Below are 14,446 nucleotides of genomic sequence, written 5' to 3'. Positions count from 1 at the left end.
TCTTAATCATTATCAATACAAACCATGATATGATATGATAGGTTATTTATAGCGTGCTTAATACCCAGAGGTTTGTAAGCATGGACCAGGTGATCGAACCTGTGCTGCTCTGTGTTGTCTTGCTTCCAAGGCAAGCACGTTGCCCCTGGGCTATCCTCCTGAGACATCTTTTGGTTATGATCGATTAACCTAATGAAATAAATGCATATTCTTTCTCAAATGTATAGCTTTCAGGCAAAGGTCCAATTAACCCGTCTCAACACCTTCTTTTTGAAAATGGATGTAATGGTCAACCAGACAAACATTAATCAATGGCACAGTGGTCTTTCAAATAGATGATTGGCTGAATTTCCAATTCAATTATTTGTATTTAAGGTTATTTTTGAAGTTTAAGAAAAGCACACATGCTCTGGTTACATGGATGTAAGTGATATGTTAATGTAGGTGTGGAGATGTATACATTTGACAACTAGCTAAACTGAAGTTCACAGCTTATAAGTTCATTGAAATGAAATGAAATTATATTTTATTTATATCGCGCTCGTACACACAAGTGTTTCAGAGTGCGACCAGGCAAAAAAAGGGAGGGTAACAAGGGAGAACAAACAACAACAAATAAAAGAGAAAAACTGCGATCTTACTAGGGCCAGTGACATATAAGAAAGCACAAGTGCATGGAAAAGGGAAAAGGGGGAAAGTGCATGGAGAGTGGAAAGTGCAGAGAAGAGAAAACAGAATAAATATTAAATAAAATAAATAAATAAGGGTGATAAACCATGGTAGTGCAACCAGCAAGTAGCAGGTGAAAGGTAGTCAGATATGGTATATCTGATAAGTGCAGAAGAAAAGTGGGAGGGGAACTGTATGGGTACAGTACAGAGCCCTAGTGCAGGGGGTGGCCTGGAAGCAGTGCAGGAGGGTGGCAGGGTGAGCAAGTACCTGGGCCTAAATGACAGAGGGTGGCCAGGTGCACAATGCTAAGAGAAGAAACAGATCAACAGCGGAGAAGGGGGCAAAGGCAGAGGCAAAGAGGAAGGTCTTGAGGTGCTTCCGGAACCAGAGATGGTTTTCCTTGAAGTTTCAAGGTGGCCGGGAGGCCGTTCCAAAGGGAGGCACCAGCCGAAGACAGAGATCTACCCCCAACTTGTTTCTTTGCAAAACAACTGACTCTGAGGGAGTAAGAAGTAGAGGAGCGAAGGGCTCGAGAGGGAAGATATTTACAGAGGGATAAGTTGAAGGTATTTGGGACCCAGGCCCAGAAGGTCTTGTGGGCAAAGCTGAGGGTTTTAAATTTGATCCTTGTATCCACTGGGAGCCAATGAAGGGATTTCAGGGCTGGAGAGATACGATCCTGTTCTGGATTAGTTGTAAATGACGGAGAGTGGAGGCAGGTAGATTTAGAAAGAGGCTGTTACAATAATCCAGTGTGGAGAGAACCATAGCTTGGGAGACTGTGAGCTTTTGGAGACATCAGAGATGTGTGCAGAGAAGGAAAGTGTAGAGTCAAAGATAACCCTGAGGTGTTTTTTAGCCACGCATGTGGGGGTAGGAGGAGGTTCAATGGAGGATGGCCAGAGAGTGAGACAAAAGGCTGGAGATGGTGTACCAATAAGGAGGATCTCGGTCTTGTTGGCATTTAGACATAAATCAATGGCGGAACACCAATTTGGAATGGCAATTAGACAATCAGAGATGAGGGAAGGAGAAGAGGAGGCTGAAGGAAGCCTGAAAATGAGTTGGATGTCGTCACCATAGCACTAGAAAGTTGAGCAGAAAATGGAGACGCAGTAGGCGAGAGTTGCAGGTATTAGTTAAATGACAATTACATTAAATGACAATGCTACATGAGATCTCTACTGTAATATGTAACAGACAGATGCTCAATTTAAACTATTTTTACTTTTAATAGTAGTCAAAATCATGTTTTTCTATCAACAGACTATAATTAGGCTGTCATCTATAACAAATATTACAACTTTGTAAATATCTTTGCATCCTATAACTTTTTCATGTAATGACACATTAAACTATTAAGGGTTTTGCTCGCCTTGTGACAACATTCAAATCATGTATGTAGTACCATCACTTTAGTTTTGTTGATATTGATTGTTAGGCTGCTTGTTTCACCAGGCCCACAGGGATCTTAGAAAACAAGAGCACTTTGTCAGCAAAAAGCAAAAGGGGGATGCTGCTTTGTCCCAATCATGTAGTACTGCCGCCTTTTTGCAGGCCCAGTGTTTATTCTATCCCCCTGGTGATATAGTGTAATTGTTACCACATCCTCCATGGATGCCTTTCATAATTAGAAGTCCCTGGTGGCTTAGTGGTGGTTCCTTGAGGGTAGGCTCCAGTAGGCTCTGTCTGTTGGATCAACACTCACTCTATGTTTCGAGTTTGGGTCCTTCCAGCACTGTCTCTGCCTCTCCATCTCTCAGATTCCGTGCTCAGTGGGCTACTGTTGTGCTGTGCCAACTGGCATGGCCTGGATTCCACGCCTTCCATTGCAGCACTTGTGCCACCTGCCTCCCTCCAATGTCTTGAAGATGTGGCACTGCCATCCCCAATGCTGCATATGAAGGTAAGAAAGGGCCGGGAAGGGGGTCTGTTCGCAGACATGCTGGCACCTGCTGGAGTGTCAGCAAATGGAGCCATCCATCCACTGACTGTGCCAGTTTCTCTGACCTGTCACACACCTCCACCCTTCTTTCTATGTCCTCTTTTGAGTTTTTCCCACCCTGAGTTCTGGCTAACTGAGAATATCTGGATCGAATGTCTACAATAGTTTGCTTAATACTTGCTCTGTATTCTAGCTGGAAGGAACAGGGTTGTATGGCTAGAAACCATGGGAGAAAACAAGAATTGGCGTCTTTGTTTTTGGGACATCCAAACTAGAGGAGCATGGTATGTAACAAGTTTGAACTGTCGGCCTGCCAAATAATACCATAAGTTAGAGATTACCCATTTGATTGCAAGGCATTCCAACTCCATGATAAGGTAATTCTGCTTGTGGGGAAATAACTTTCTGCTAATGAACATAATGGGTCATTCCTCCCCTTGTTGTATCTGCAAGAGTATCACTTCCAGTCCTAAAGTAGAGGTGTCTGCAGTATGAACTCTAGGTTAACATTTGGCATTGTGAGGACTGGACTCTCACAGAGCCCTTTCCTTTATTGCTCCCACATATTCTGGGTTGGTTGGTCCCATCGAATAAGGTTGGGCTGATCTTTTGTTAGTTTATCTGTAAGGGAGAGCGAGCTCCTTGTCAGAGAAATTGGCAATACACCCTTGGCAGTATCCTACCAGTCCTAAAAAAGTGTGTGCATCCCACTTGGTTACAGGTCTGGGGGCTAACCTGATGGCTTCCAATTTGGGTTTTTGGAGAAGGACCTGGCCATTTCTGACTTGGAACCACAAATATTTAATGGAGGAGAGTGGGCCATATGGTACTTGGAGGGAATGGTTGTAAAGTTGTCCTTGCATAGCTGGTTATAACCCCGCTGGGGATATTTCAGACATTCGTGCCAGCAATTTCTGTAGATGACTACATCATTGAGGAAGGCCCCCGAAAATGTTCTGCAAGGGGATACTATCCGGTCAATTAATCTTTGAAGGTTTCCTAGGGCACCATGTAACCCAAAGGAAAGTACTGAAAATTAGAAGTGTCCATCCGTGGCACAAAACACAGTATAAGTCTTGTCGGTCTAGTTAGACCCAGGGAATAAATATATTTGGCTTTGCACAATGTCTCCACCTGTTAGTTAATTTGAGGCATCAGGTATGCGTCAAACTTTTAGCTTTCGGTAGTATATGCAAAATCATCATGTTTGATCAGGTTTTGGAACCAACACATTGGGAAATGACCGCTCACTGTGAGGTCTTTCAATGACCCCAAGCTCCAACATTTTCTTTAGTTCTTCATGGATTAGAACCTTCCTTGCTTCTGATAACTGATAGGGCTTTTGGCCTACACCCTGTCCTGGAAAGGGCCTTGATGCAGTGTATTACTCCTTTGACCCTTCTCGGTTTCATAGAAAGACATTGGGGTATTGGTCGAGAAGCTGTGCCAACTGCTGGTGAGTGGAGATGGTGAGTCCAGTTGGCATCTCGACTCCATGCACCTTTGTGGGTAAAGGGATTAGGCACATGTTATATGTGTATAGTAGCAGCAGTTGAGGGTTGCTATTATCCTTCCAATCTTTTTGTTTATTAAGATGATATATCTGGGTGGGCTTCCATCGATCTGCTTGTTGTGCACAATAGGAGAGTTCAGGGACCATCTCTGTGACAACATATGGCCCTTGCAAATGAGCAAGCAATTTATTTTGTGTTGTAGCTAGCAATACCATAAACTTGTTGCCGACCCGGAAGTCATGAAAATTGGTCCTTTGTTTAGGCCCTTTCCTGTCAAACCTGGGCTTCGTGAAGGTTTGATCATACCAACTCTCTCACTTTCTCCATATATTGGTGGGTGTTCTGCACCATAGGATGGCCTTTAGTCTGCCTGTTATCGGGATCTTCCCATTCCTCCCGCATCATGTCAAGCACATTCCTGGGATTCCTGCCATAGACCAGTTCAAAGGGCGTACATCCTTGGAAGATTGGGTGTTTTTACAGATGCGAAAAGGTCCCAGGGAATTAGGCCATCCCAATTCCGACCATCTTCAGCAACCAAACTTCTCGGTATGTGCTTGAGTGTTTAGTTGAAACATGTCATTCTGAGGATGAAAGATGATAGTGCAAAGGGTTTTGATTTTCATTATCTTCTTCATATCTGTCATCAATGCTGACATAAAGCTACTCCCCTGATCTGTCAGAATCTCATTGGAAAATCCTAGTTGGGTGAAGTATGGTGCAAGATCCTTCAGTGTGGCCTTGCTGGTGTTGCTTCACAAGTCAAATGCTTCTGGGCATCGCGTGGCATAGTCCAAGAAGACCAGAACATACTTGTTCCCAGATTTTGAGGGCTTGAAGGGCTCTATGATATCCTTCCCAATCTGAAAAATGGGTACCTCAGTGACAGAGAGGGGCTATAGCAGTGCCCTCCTTACATCGGTGGGACAGGTCTTTTGACAAATCGGGCAAGTGGTGCAATATTGTTTAACTTTGGTGTAGATGCCAATAAAACCGAGTAAGGAGGGTTTTCTGTCTGTATTTCTTTTCCAATCCTAAATTTCCAGTTGTCAGATTAGAGTGTGCGCCAGTTCCAGGAAAGCTCTGCAAAATGGCTTAGGCACCAATAAATGATAACCTGTGGTACCCTCATTTCTTAGGTTGAGCTCTGTATCAAGGACATCGTCATCCCCCTTCTGACACCGCTTGTGACTGGAAGGCCCACCACAAATAACCATGCTGACTCTTGTAGCAAGTCCAAGGAAGTTTATTTGGCAGTTTACAAACATTTTGGCCCAAGAGTTCTCAGGTACTTCTCACATCTGAACAGGTTCTTGGGGAACAGGCGCAACTGACGCCCCTCTCTCTCTCACCTACCCCAGCCTTTACCCTCCTACTTAACCTAGGTATCCTTACCGTGTGTTAATAACATTGATCTGTACCACCTGTGGTCTTCTGACTGGGACCAAGGATTTTGTTCCCTAAGACGATGGCTACCATTCTCCCTAGGTCATACTCTATTTCTTCTTGCACATATGGTCTCACCTGAGCCTTCCTTACATTAAGGCCTAAGATGTTCTCCTCCCACAATACTACTGTCCCTCCAATCTCACACTCTGCCTTCCTACCTCCATCCTTAGATGGCACAATCCTCTTTGTTCTATCTCCAACCACCTCTATACTACCGTTACCTCTTGTGCAGATGGGCCTCTAATCACCTTAAACCAAAATAGGCCCACCACTGAAGAAGCGAGTGTGCGTTTATCAGTAAAGCGAGTTTATTGCACAATCAGCCGGGAAGAGCTAGATGACACTGTAGAGTAAAATTATCCAGAGTCTCCCTGAACCACACAAACACTTGCCATTATATACATTTTGCAACAGTTAAAACTCTCCCACATATTTTATTACAAATCATCCCCCTAGACATGATTGGTCAAACATATACAAAAGAAATCCAGTCTTCTCTAACTCTCACATTCTCATTGGTAACATTTATCCAACAACAAACAACAGCTCATATTTACTGCATACCCTTTTAGGATCTGTCTGTGGTAGGTCATGACATCCTCACATAGTTAATCATGTAAACACAGCTGGCCTGGGTCCTTCTAACCCCAGATGTGATGTACATGGTTTGCAAGGATACTTCAAACTATTTGGGGACGAAGGGAATAAACAAGTTTCTTTTCATCTGGTGATAACTATCTTACCCTGCCAGACTTGCTGGTGTCCTTGCTTCACTATAATCTAAATAGCTACCGATTCAACATGCATGACCTCTGGACACAAACTGAGAAAATAATCAAAACCATATTGGTCAACTCTGCCTTTAGGTGTCCTTTCACCCCAGGTTTATTGTTTGTGTTTGCTCAAAAGCAGAAGGCTGGGCTACCCTGAACAATGAGTAACAGACTCCCATTTACTTAAAAAGATTGCATCTCCTTTCCGCAGTAGTGCCAAGTCATACAAACTCAGCCTGGCTGTAACTGCCCATCTGATAATGTCCCGGCTACTCATTGCCTTCCCTCTGCCTTCAACCCTGCAAAACCAGTTTTCTCAGCCACAAAGAGTTCACCTCGCAAATCCTGGTTATAGGGCATGACCAAACTATGAAAAAGCACACTGTATACATGTGTACATTCCTTATGTATGAATGTTGGTGCATACATGTTCAAAACTATTATGTCCTCTTCCCAGTGGTTTCTTCTTGCATGCAAATTATGAAGCTCCTCATTGTTCCATTTCTAGGCTCTTCATGGCACACCATACCTATATTGCATTTATATTTCATCAGCTGTTTTGATATTTATCTTGCTACACGTGTGAAAATTGAAATGTGTCAACTCAAACAAGGTAACACTAAAAGCAACACATATCTCATTCTCATTAATGATGCTAGATGCATGTAAAATTGCTAAGTCACTGCAACTTCACCGTTGCCTCAGTTACCAATATGGTGCGCGCAACGTGAACCCATCTTTCTTATTGGGACCTTTCCTGACCACCGCAACATTCCCCCTTCAGTTAATACATTAACTGTTAAACCAAGTTCTTGTTCTTTAAAACCATCTTCTTTGGCAAAAACCTTACAATCATTGGTCTGAATATGGCCATACCTCTCCCCTGAACAAACCCAATTTGCCCCCCACCATTTCTGCAATCTGTTGTTCCTCACAATCATCCCAATTTGGTGGAGAATACAAGACAGCGTCAGCCTGAGTACCCATTTGATATGAAATGGTAGTGGTTCTAGGTTTGAACAGGGTCAAAGTCATCATGGCAGCTGCTTTCGGTATCTGGGCAAAACATCAGAAGAGCATTTGGCAAGAACATAAGATAACAATGAAAAGACAAAATTGGCATTAAGATCTTGACAGCTAGGTTCATTCAAGACAGTACCCAAGAAAAAAGAGAGTCCAACCAAGATTCATTTGTGATTCCTGCCTCATTCTCCATGACCAACCTAAGCATGTGCAAGTAGGCGATTGTTTGTGTCAGGGTCCCATTCTTCTAATGATTCAGAGGCACAAATGTAAAGCATGCACTCCCTATCTTCTAACAGACCCCTTCCTCCATAGCTGTTGAGGGGTTGAGGTTATACCTATTCTGCAAATCAATGAGCTTCAGGACCCGTAGTTCTTCCTTGATGGCACTGAAAGCTGATTCAGAGGAATTCACAAATAACAGGAGTTTGTACTGGGTTACCTGGAGCCACTATGTGCTCACAGCAGCTTGGAAACCAGGTGCTGGGAGGGAGGAGAAAAATGCCTCTGTCCAAGTGAATACATGATATTGTTTGAGAATGTCCATCAGAGCTTTTGAAAATGCTGCCGAGATATAGTTTGTCCGATTGGTCAATCACGATAGTCCCTCCTTTCCACGATCAGTCAAAAACCTTGGTGTGTCCATTTATGATGATACACAGAATTCAAGGGGCACAGGCCACAAAGAGGGTAGAGATGTGGCTTTGAGCTTCAGGCAGTGAAGGATTAAGTGTTCCTCATAAATATAGAGGACAGGCACATGTAACGTGATGAAACTGCACACACCTCACCAGGATGGAGGCAATAGGCTTTAGGCATACTGTCCACAAGTCCAAAGCACATCAAGAACCGCAGCTATAACTCCAGTCAGATCAGCGATGTGAAGCGTGTGGCTATAGTTCCCATTTGTGCAATCAGGCACCATGCCATCCCCTTAAAACCCAGCAAAAAAAGGATAAGTGCCTGTATCTTAACAGGTTTTTCTGGCTCCTTGAGCCCTGTCAGATATCTTAAGTACTTTGCCACACATTTCCACAATCTTGGTTTACACGTGCCACCCCTTCTTCTGAGAATCCCCATATCCCATTAGCTCTAAACTCTTCACCCCTTGCTCCATCTGTCTGTTCATAATTATGACCCCTTTTAAATTCAACTGGACTCTTTGCATGTAATGCACAGTCATTTGTTCCTTATGATCTATTGCTGAACATTCTGCGTCAACAGGTAAAATAGATGCTGTGACGGAGTGCCCTTGAAACTGCGCTCAGACCCTGCACAACGCTAGGTGCACTAGATGCAGTGCCTCTGCTAACTCTATTACATCTGGGATAAACACTCTAGTGACCCCAGAAGCATGGGGGGATGAGCGAGCAGATGTAACAAAATCCTACAGATCTCTCTCTCCCACTGTCCTCATATGGCTGCATCATACATTACCTGCTGCACAACCATGTGCATCCACTATTAAATCTGCATTTACTCCTTTATTATCCATAAAGTCAGAATCATTACTCCTCAGTGCCCTCAATAATATTTGATCAAATTGTACAATACTATATAGGTTGAAAGTGTTAACATCCATACTGTTTGCCATCTTTTAACATGATAAGATAAAAAAAGACACAATCCATCATTCTAATAAATATTTTAAATCCAAAGTTTGTTCTTATTCTTGAAAAATCACACTTGCTGGTTTTCATTTTCTCCCCCCTGTTCTACTGGAATGAACTGCAGATGCTTGGGGCATACTTAACTTTGAGCCTGCTCCTGCTTCTGCTCTGGTAGAGGGTCACTGGTATCCCTTTACACGTCTCTGATGTGGACCCAGCTCTTGCTGCCCTCCACCTCCACAATAGTCAGAGTTGTGGAAATCACACAGTGGGGCACATGGAAACGCCTCTCATTCCAGTGTCACACAAAGGTGCAGATAAATACCTGGGCCCTGGGGAACAGTTGTTGCTCGGATTCTCTGCTGCTTCTTCTTGTAGACTGTTGGTGAGAAGACATGGCATGTGAAGATATCATTCGGACACTTTTGGTTAAGGCCCTTCCATACTCCCTAAACTCCTCACCCAGGACCTCTGCTGATTCAAATGCATCTGATGCTGTGTGTGCAAGTGAAATCATTGTGTGTAACCTATGCCGAGGCATACTCTTATGAGGGCCTAGGTGGTGATCTTTCCCTGGCTGATTCCTCAAATAAAACAGAACAATCGGTAGGCAATAGTGCCCATTTTTATGCAAATCACTACATTTTTTGATAATAGAGACAGGGCCATTTAGCCGTTCCACTATTCCATTGGCCTGGGGGTGATACACCAAACACAACGTGTGCTTAATCCCCAAGAGTGAAGTCATCTCTGCGAATAGGGCATTAAAGAAATGGGTCCCATTGACGGACTTTAGGATGTTACAAATTCCCCACCGTGGAAATATCTGGCTCACCAAAAATTTTGCTGTAGACTTAGCATCAGGATGTACGCAGGAACTAACCTCAAAGCTATGGGAACATGAGCAGACTACAACAATCAGCTAATAAAAATTCACAAAGTGCAGGTCTTGGAATGGCCTTGAGGTCCTGGGCAAAACTTCTTTTATCAACCTCATGGTATTGCTGGGATTAAATTCTCTGCAGACTATACACTTCCCTACAAATCTACTTACCTGTTCTTGGTGGTTTGATATGAAACATTCCTCCTGGAGCTCTCCTGCGAATTGTCACCAAGAAGTGTGCGATAGGTAATATACTTGACCTAGGCCCGCAAGAAGCAGTTCTGTAGGCATTACTACCTTCCCTGTAAACTCCTGTTCCCACAGCAGATCTGTGGGTGAGAGGGCACAGCCTCTCTTTGTCCAGAGGTCCTGTTCGTCCATAGGTGCTTTTCCATATATTTTTATAATTTGAAGCAAAGGGACTTCAGTGAACGGAGCTGGCAACTGTACATTGTGGGAACATGGTTTCTATTTTCAGGGAATGTGGGAATGGCAAACATATGGCTTCTTTTGCAGCCCTGTCTGCCGCATCATTTCCAAGTGCCATTGGATTAGCACGATTAGAGTGAGCAGCACATTTAACTATCCCTACCTCCGTGGACAGTGTTAGCACTTCATTTAATCTGGACAGCAGCTCATTATGCTGGACCGGGTGCCCATCAGATCTTCTAAACCCTCATTTCTGCCACCTTGACTAACCTTAATGCACAGGGAGGTTACATATGCAGACTCAGACTAAATAGTTACTGCCTTCCCCTTAATCATGTCTAGCACCTCTATAAGTGCCACTAGTACTGCCGCTCTTGTGGAGTAATGCAAAGGCAACTGTTTCTTCAGTGTTACCTGTATTCCCCAACCACAAAGCCCACAATAGCTGCATCTGTATGCCTCTCAGCAGTGTCCTGATTGATAGACCCATCAATAAAAAGTACCACGCCTCCCTCCAAGGCATCCTCTTTAACACTCATCCTATCTTTTTCTTTTCCCTCATACGTTGCACAATCATGGACAATATCATCAGGTTTCACTGACTCAGCAACAGATGTTGCAGGTTTGACTACTTGACAATATACTGGATGTATAGATGCATTCTATAGAATAACCTCATACCCCGAGACTCTTTGGGTCATCAAAGTCAACGTAGATTTTTCAAAGATAGCAAAGACTGCATGCTCTATGTACAATGTCACAGGGCAACCCATAGTAATCATTGAATACTTTTGAATTGCAAAAGCTGCTGCCGCTAAGGGTTGTTCACAAGCAAAATGTCCTTGCATCACTGGGTCTAGGAGTCCACTATAGTATGCTAAAGGTTTAAGGCCTAGCAATGTTTGCTGGTCTAGGGCCGCTGTCATTACTTGCCTATTCGAGTGAGAAAACAGATTAAATGTTTTTTTTTGTAATTCGGGGTTGCCAAGACAGGAGCATTGCTGATCACGGCCTTGAGTTACATAAGCAAGTGACCATCTCCTCAGACCATTCTATTGTATCTTTTGCAATTTGTGCTCCCTTAAGCCCATGCCGTAAGGGCCTTGTGTAACTAGAGTAGTCAAAACTCAGTGGTCTACATGATTATAGAGTCCCAGAAACTTCTGCATTTGTTTCACCGTGACTGATAGGGGCATATTTTGAACTGCAGTGGCTCACTCTGGTATTACCTTTGTTCCTGCAGGCGATATCACTTGCCGCAAATATACTACCTCTGTCTGGCAGTATTGCAATTTTTCTTTGTCCATTTTTACCCCTTCTCTGCAAACACGGTCAGGAGCGTTATCGAATCTCCTCGACACTGCTCTTCTGATGTGCTACAAACTAGTATGTTGTCCATTTACTGAATTACTGTAGTGGACACAAATACCCAAATACATTTCAACCACCACATTGAAAACACTCAGGGATTCACATTCCCCTTGTGGCAATCTTGTGTGCTTGAATCTTTGACCACGATACATAAACACCATGATGTACTGAGAATCAGAGTCTAAAGGGACAGAGAAAAATGCATTCTTCAAATTAATCACAGAGTAGTGGGTCGACCCAGAAGGGATATTACAGAGAATGGTAGCAGGATTCAGTATAACTGGGAATTTCACCTCAACAATATTATTGAGAGGGCATAAATCCTAGACCATCCTCCAACTGGATGCCTTTGATTTCTTCACAGGGTATATGGCTGTGTTACATGGGGACAAAGAAGGCTGTATTATGCCTTGCTTCATTAATGCCATAATGGTCTCATAATTCCCTTTGTACACCTCTCTAGACATGGGGTGCTGCTTAACCAGGTATAATATCGCACCAGGTTTGAATTGTATCCATACCACTCCAACACTCTTTAACAGATTCAGATCATGAGGATTGCTGGTCCACAAATTGTCTGGCACTTTCTCCAAATCCTCATTCCAATATGGTGATGTATTTTTAACAATGAGCATAGGCTGTGGTACTTCCTTTTGTTCTATTGCTATCTGGCATGGTAACCCAATCTCAAAAAACATCTCCCCTGTTTCTTCAGTGTCTTCAAACAACTACTTGTCGGACATGTCCCTTAACGATAAGGTCGGATTGATGAACAGGACTGTGTGCCACTCTCCAACATCCTCATCATTGCCCGAGTGAATCTTCCTGTTCTTCTTAATGATTATTGCTTCTAGGAGAACCACATAAATGGTTCCTGGCATTACCTCATGTGGCATAGCAGACCACAAATTCAATGGGTACCCACCATGTAAGATCTCTGATTCCCGGGAATCAATTCAACAATACCATGACGCCATAAAGAAACAAAGTTGAATGTACAGGTACCCCCTTATTGCGCTATGCATACAAATGCGGCACTACTCTTACTGGATACAAACCTGGAATTGAGCATGTTATACCTTCCTCCGTAAAAGCGATCGACATGTGGAGTTTACTGGGGAGATCTCTATCCAAGAGATTTGACGGGGTATCTGTGCAATACAACAAAGGAGAAGATACATTTTGTATACCTACCTTAATATGCAGATCTTCAGTATAAGGAACAGACAAGATAGCCCCAGAGAATCCCTCTGAATATGCATTCTCTGTACATATTTGAAAGGATTGATTTTATACAATGCTGTATGTACATTGCATTGCCTGACAAGAGGAACTCACCTACCTTGATGCACGATTTCTTAGCCCCTGTATCGACCATGAATGAAAACGTTTGGTCACCTACCTGCACACCTATTCGGGGTTCTTTTTCCAGATCGGCATTAACTGACAGGATGGGACACATCAGAGATCCCCAGTACACACTAGCAGTGCTGAGCGTAAAAGGATTCCCTCCAAAAACACTTGCTCCAGTGTAATGCGTGACCGTTCCTTGCGGTAAAGGATTTTTCTCCCATGTCTGTACCAGTGCCTGTGCTGGCATGGTCAGTTCAGTCACATAGGTCTGTGCAGCCCCAGTCACTGGGTTTTGTTTAAATCATGCCAGCTGAGATCGCACAGAGCCTGGGGCATATGGCATGGTCTGGGATTGGATTTGGTGAGCTCCTACGTTAAAATAGTGTGGCCTGCTCTGGCAATCTCATGCCACATGTCCTATACTTCCACACAACCAACACTGAACCCTATACAACCCTCCATAGTTATTTCATCAAACCTTGTGTCATACACGATTCACTTTTTCTCCCTGATGTCCCAATTGTCCCTGCTGTCCCTCCATGGAGCTGGTAATCACTGCTCCTTCAAAACAGATTTTCGCTAGCTTCTTCTGGACAAGCTTGGCCTCTGCCTCTTGTGTATACTCTATACTCTCCTTATCCTTCTCTTGGCTCCTTTTACAAAAATGCACAATCTGTGCCTGAATTTCCAGCCAACTCTTGGCCTCCATCCCTACTAGTTTGTCTAGGTCATGCTGGACTTCCTGAGAAAGTCTCTTTTTTATCAGGTGGTAAAGAATTGCCACATTATTATCGTGCTCTTCTCCCATCTCTGCCCTCCACATCTCCTGAATTAACTGGATTTGTGCAGCAGGATCATCATCTCACTTCATTGTTTTGGTCAAGATTCATTTATTAATTAATGTATTTATACATTTATAGAGCGTGCTAAACTCTGAGGCATGAAGGCGCTGTTACATGACTGGTTACTTTCAGGATAGTACAAGCATTATGTTACATCCAATGTGGATCTGCAGTACTCTTAGTGTGGAAGGGGTAATTGGCGGTTGATATTCGGTCAACATCAATGTTTTTACAGCTCTCCGGATTGTCCAATACGAAGGTTCTGCTTGCAGAGTAGGGAGGAGAAGGGTCCAGTGTTTGGCTGCAATGGCTGGGAAGCTGGTGCCTTCAGCTTTGGCCTGTTTAAGCTTGAGCTGGGAGATGATGTGGTCATAAGCTGCCCTGGTGGGTCTGAAGAAGCATGCTTTTGTGAATTATTAAGATACGTATGAAGGGGCATCCTTGGGCAAGTAGTTGTGTGTGATGGAAAGTGTTTTGAAGAGAATCTGTTCACAAACAGGGAGCCATGGGCTTTTTTTCTTGCTGCAATGATAGATTAAACTTTGGGGATATTCTGAGCTGCTCTCAGTGCATTGTTTTGAA

The sequence above is a fragment of the Ambystoma mexicanum genome, chromosome 6q, assembly GCF_040938575.1.
Source record: "Ambystoma mexicanum isolate Mex_15411 chromosome 6q, UKY_AmexF1_1, whole genome shotgun sequence".
Taxonomy (NCBI): Eukaryota; Metazoa; Chordata; class Amphibia; order Caudata; family Ambystomatidae; genus Ambystoma; species Ambystoma mexicanum.
Note: the sequence above shows the minus strand (reverse complement) of the source record.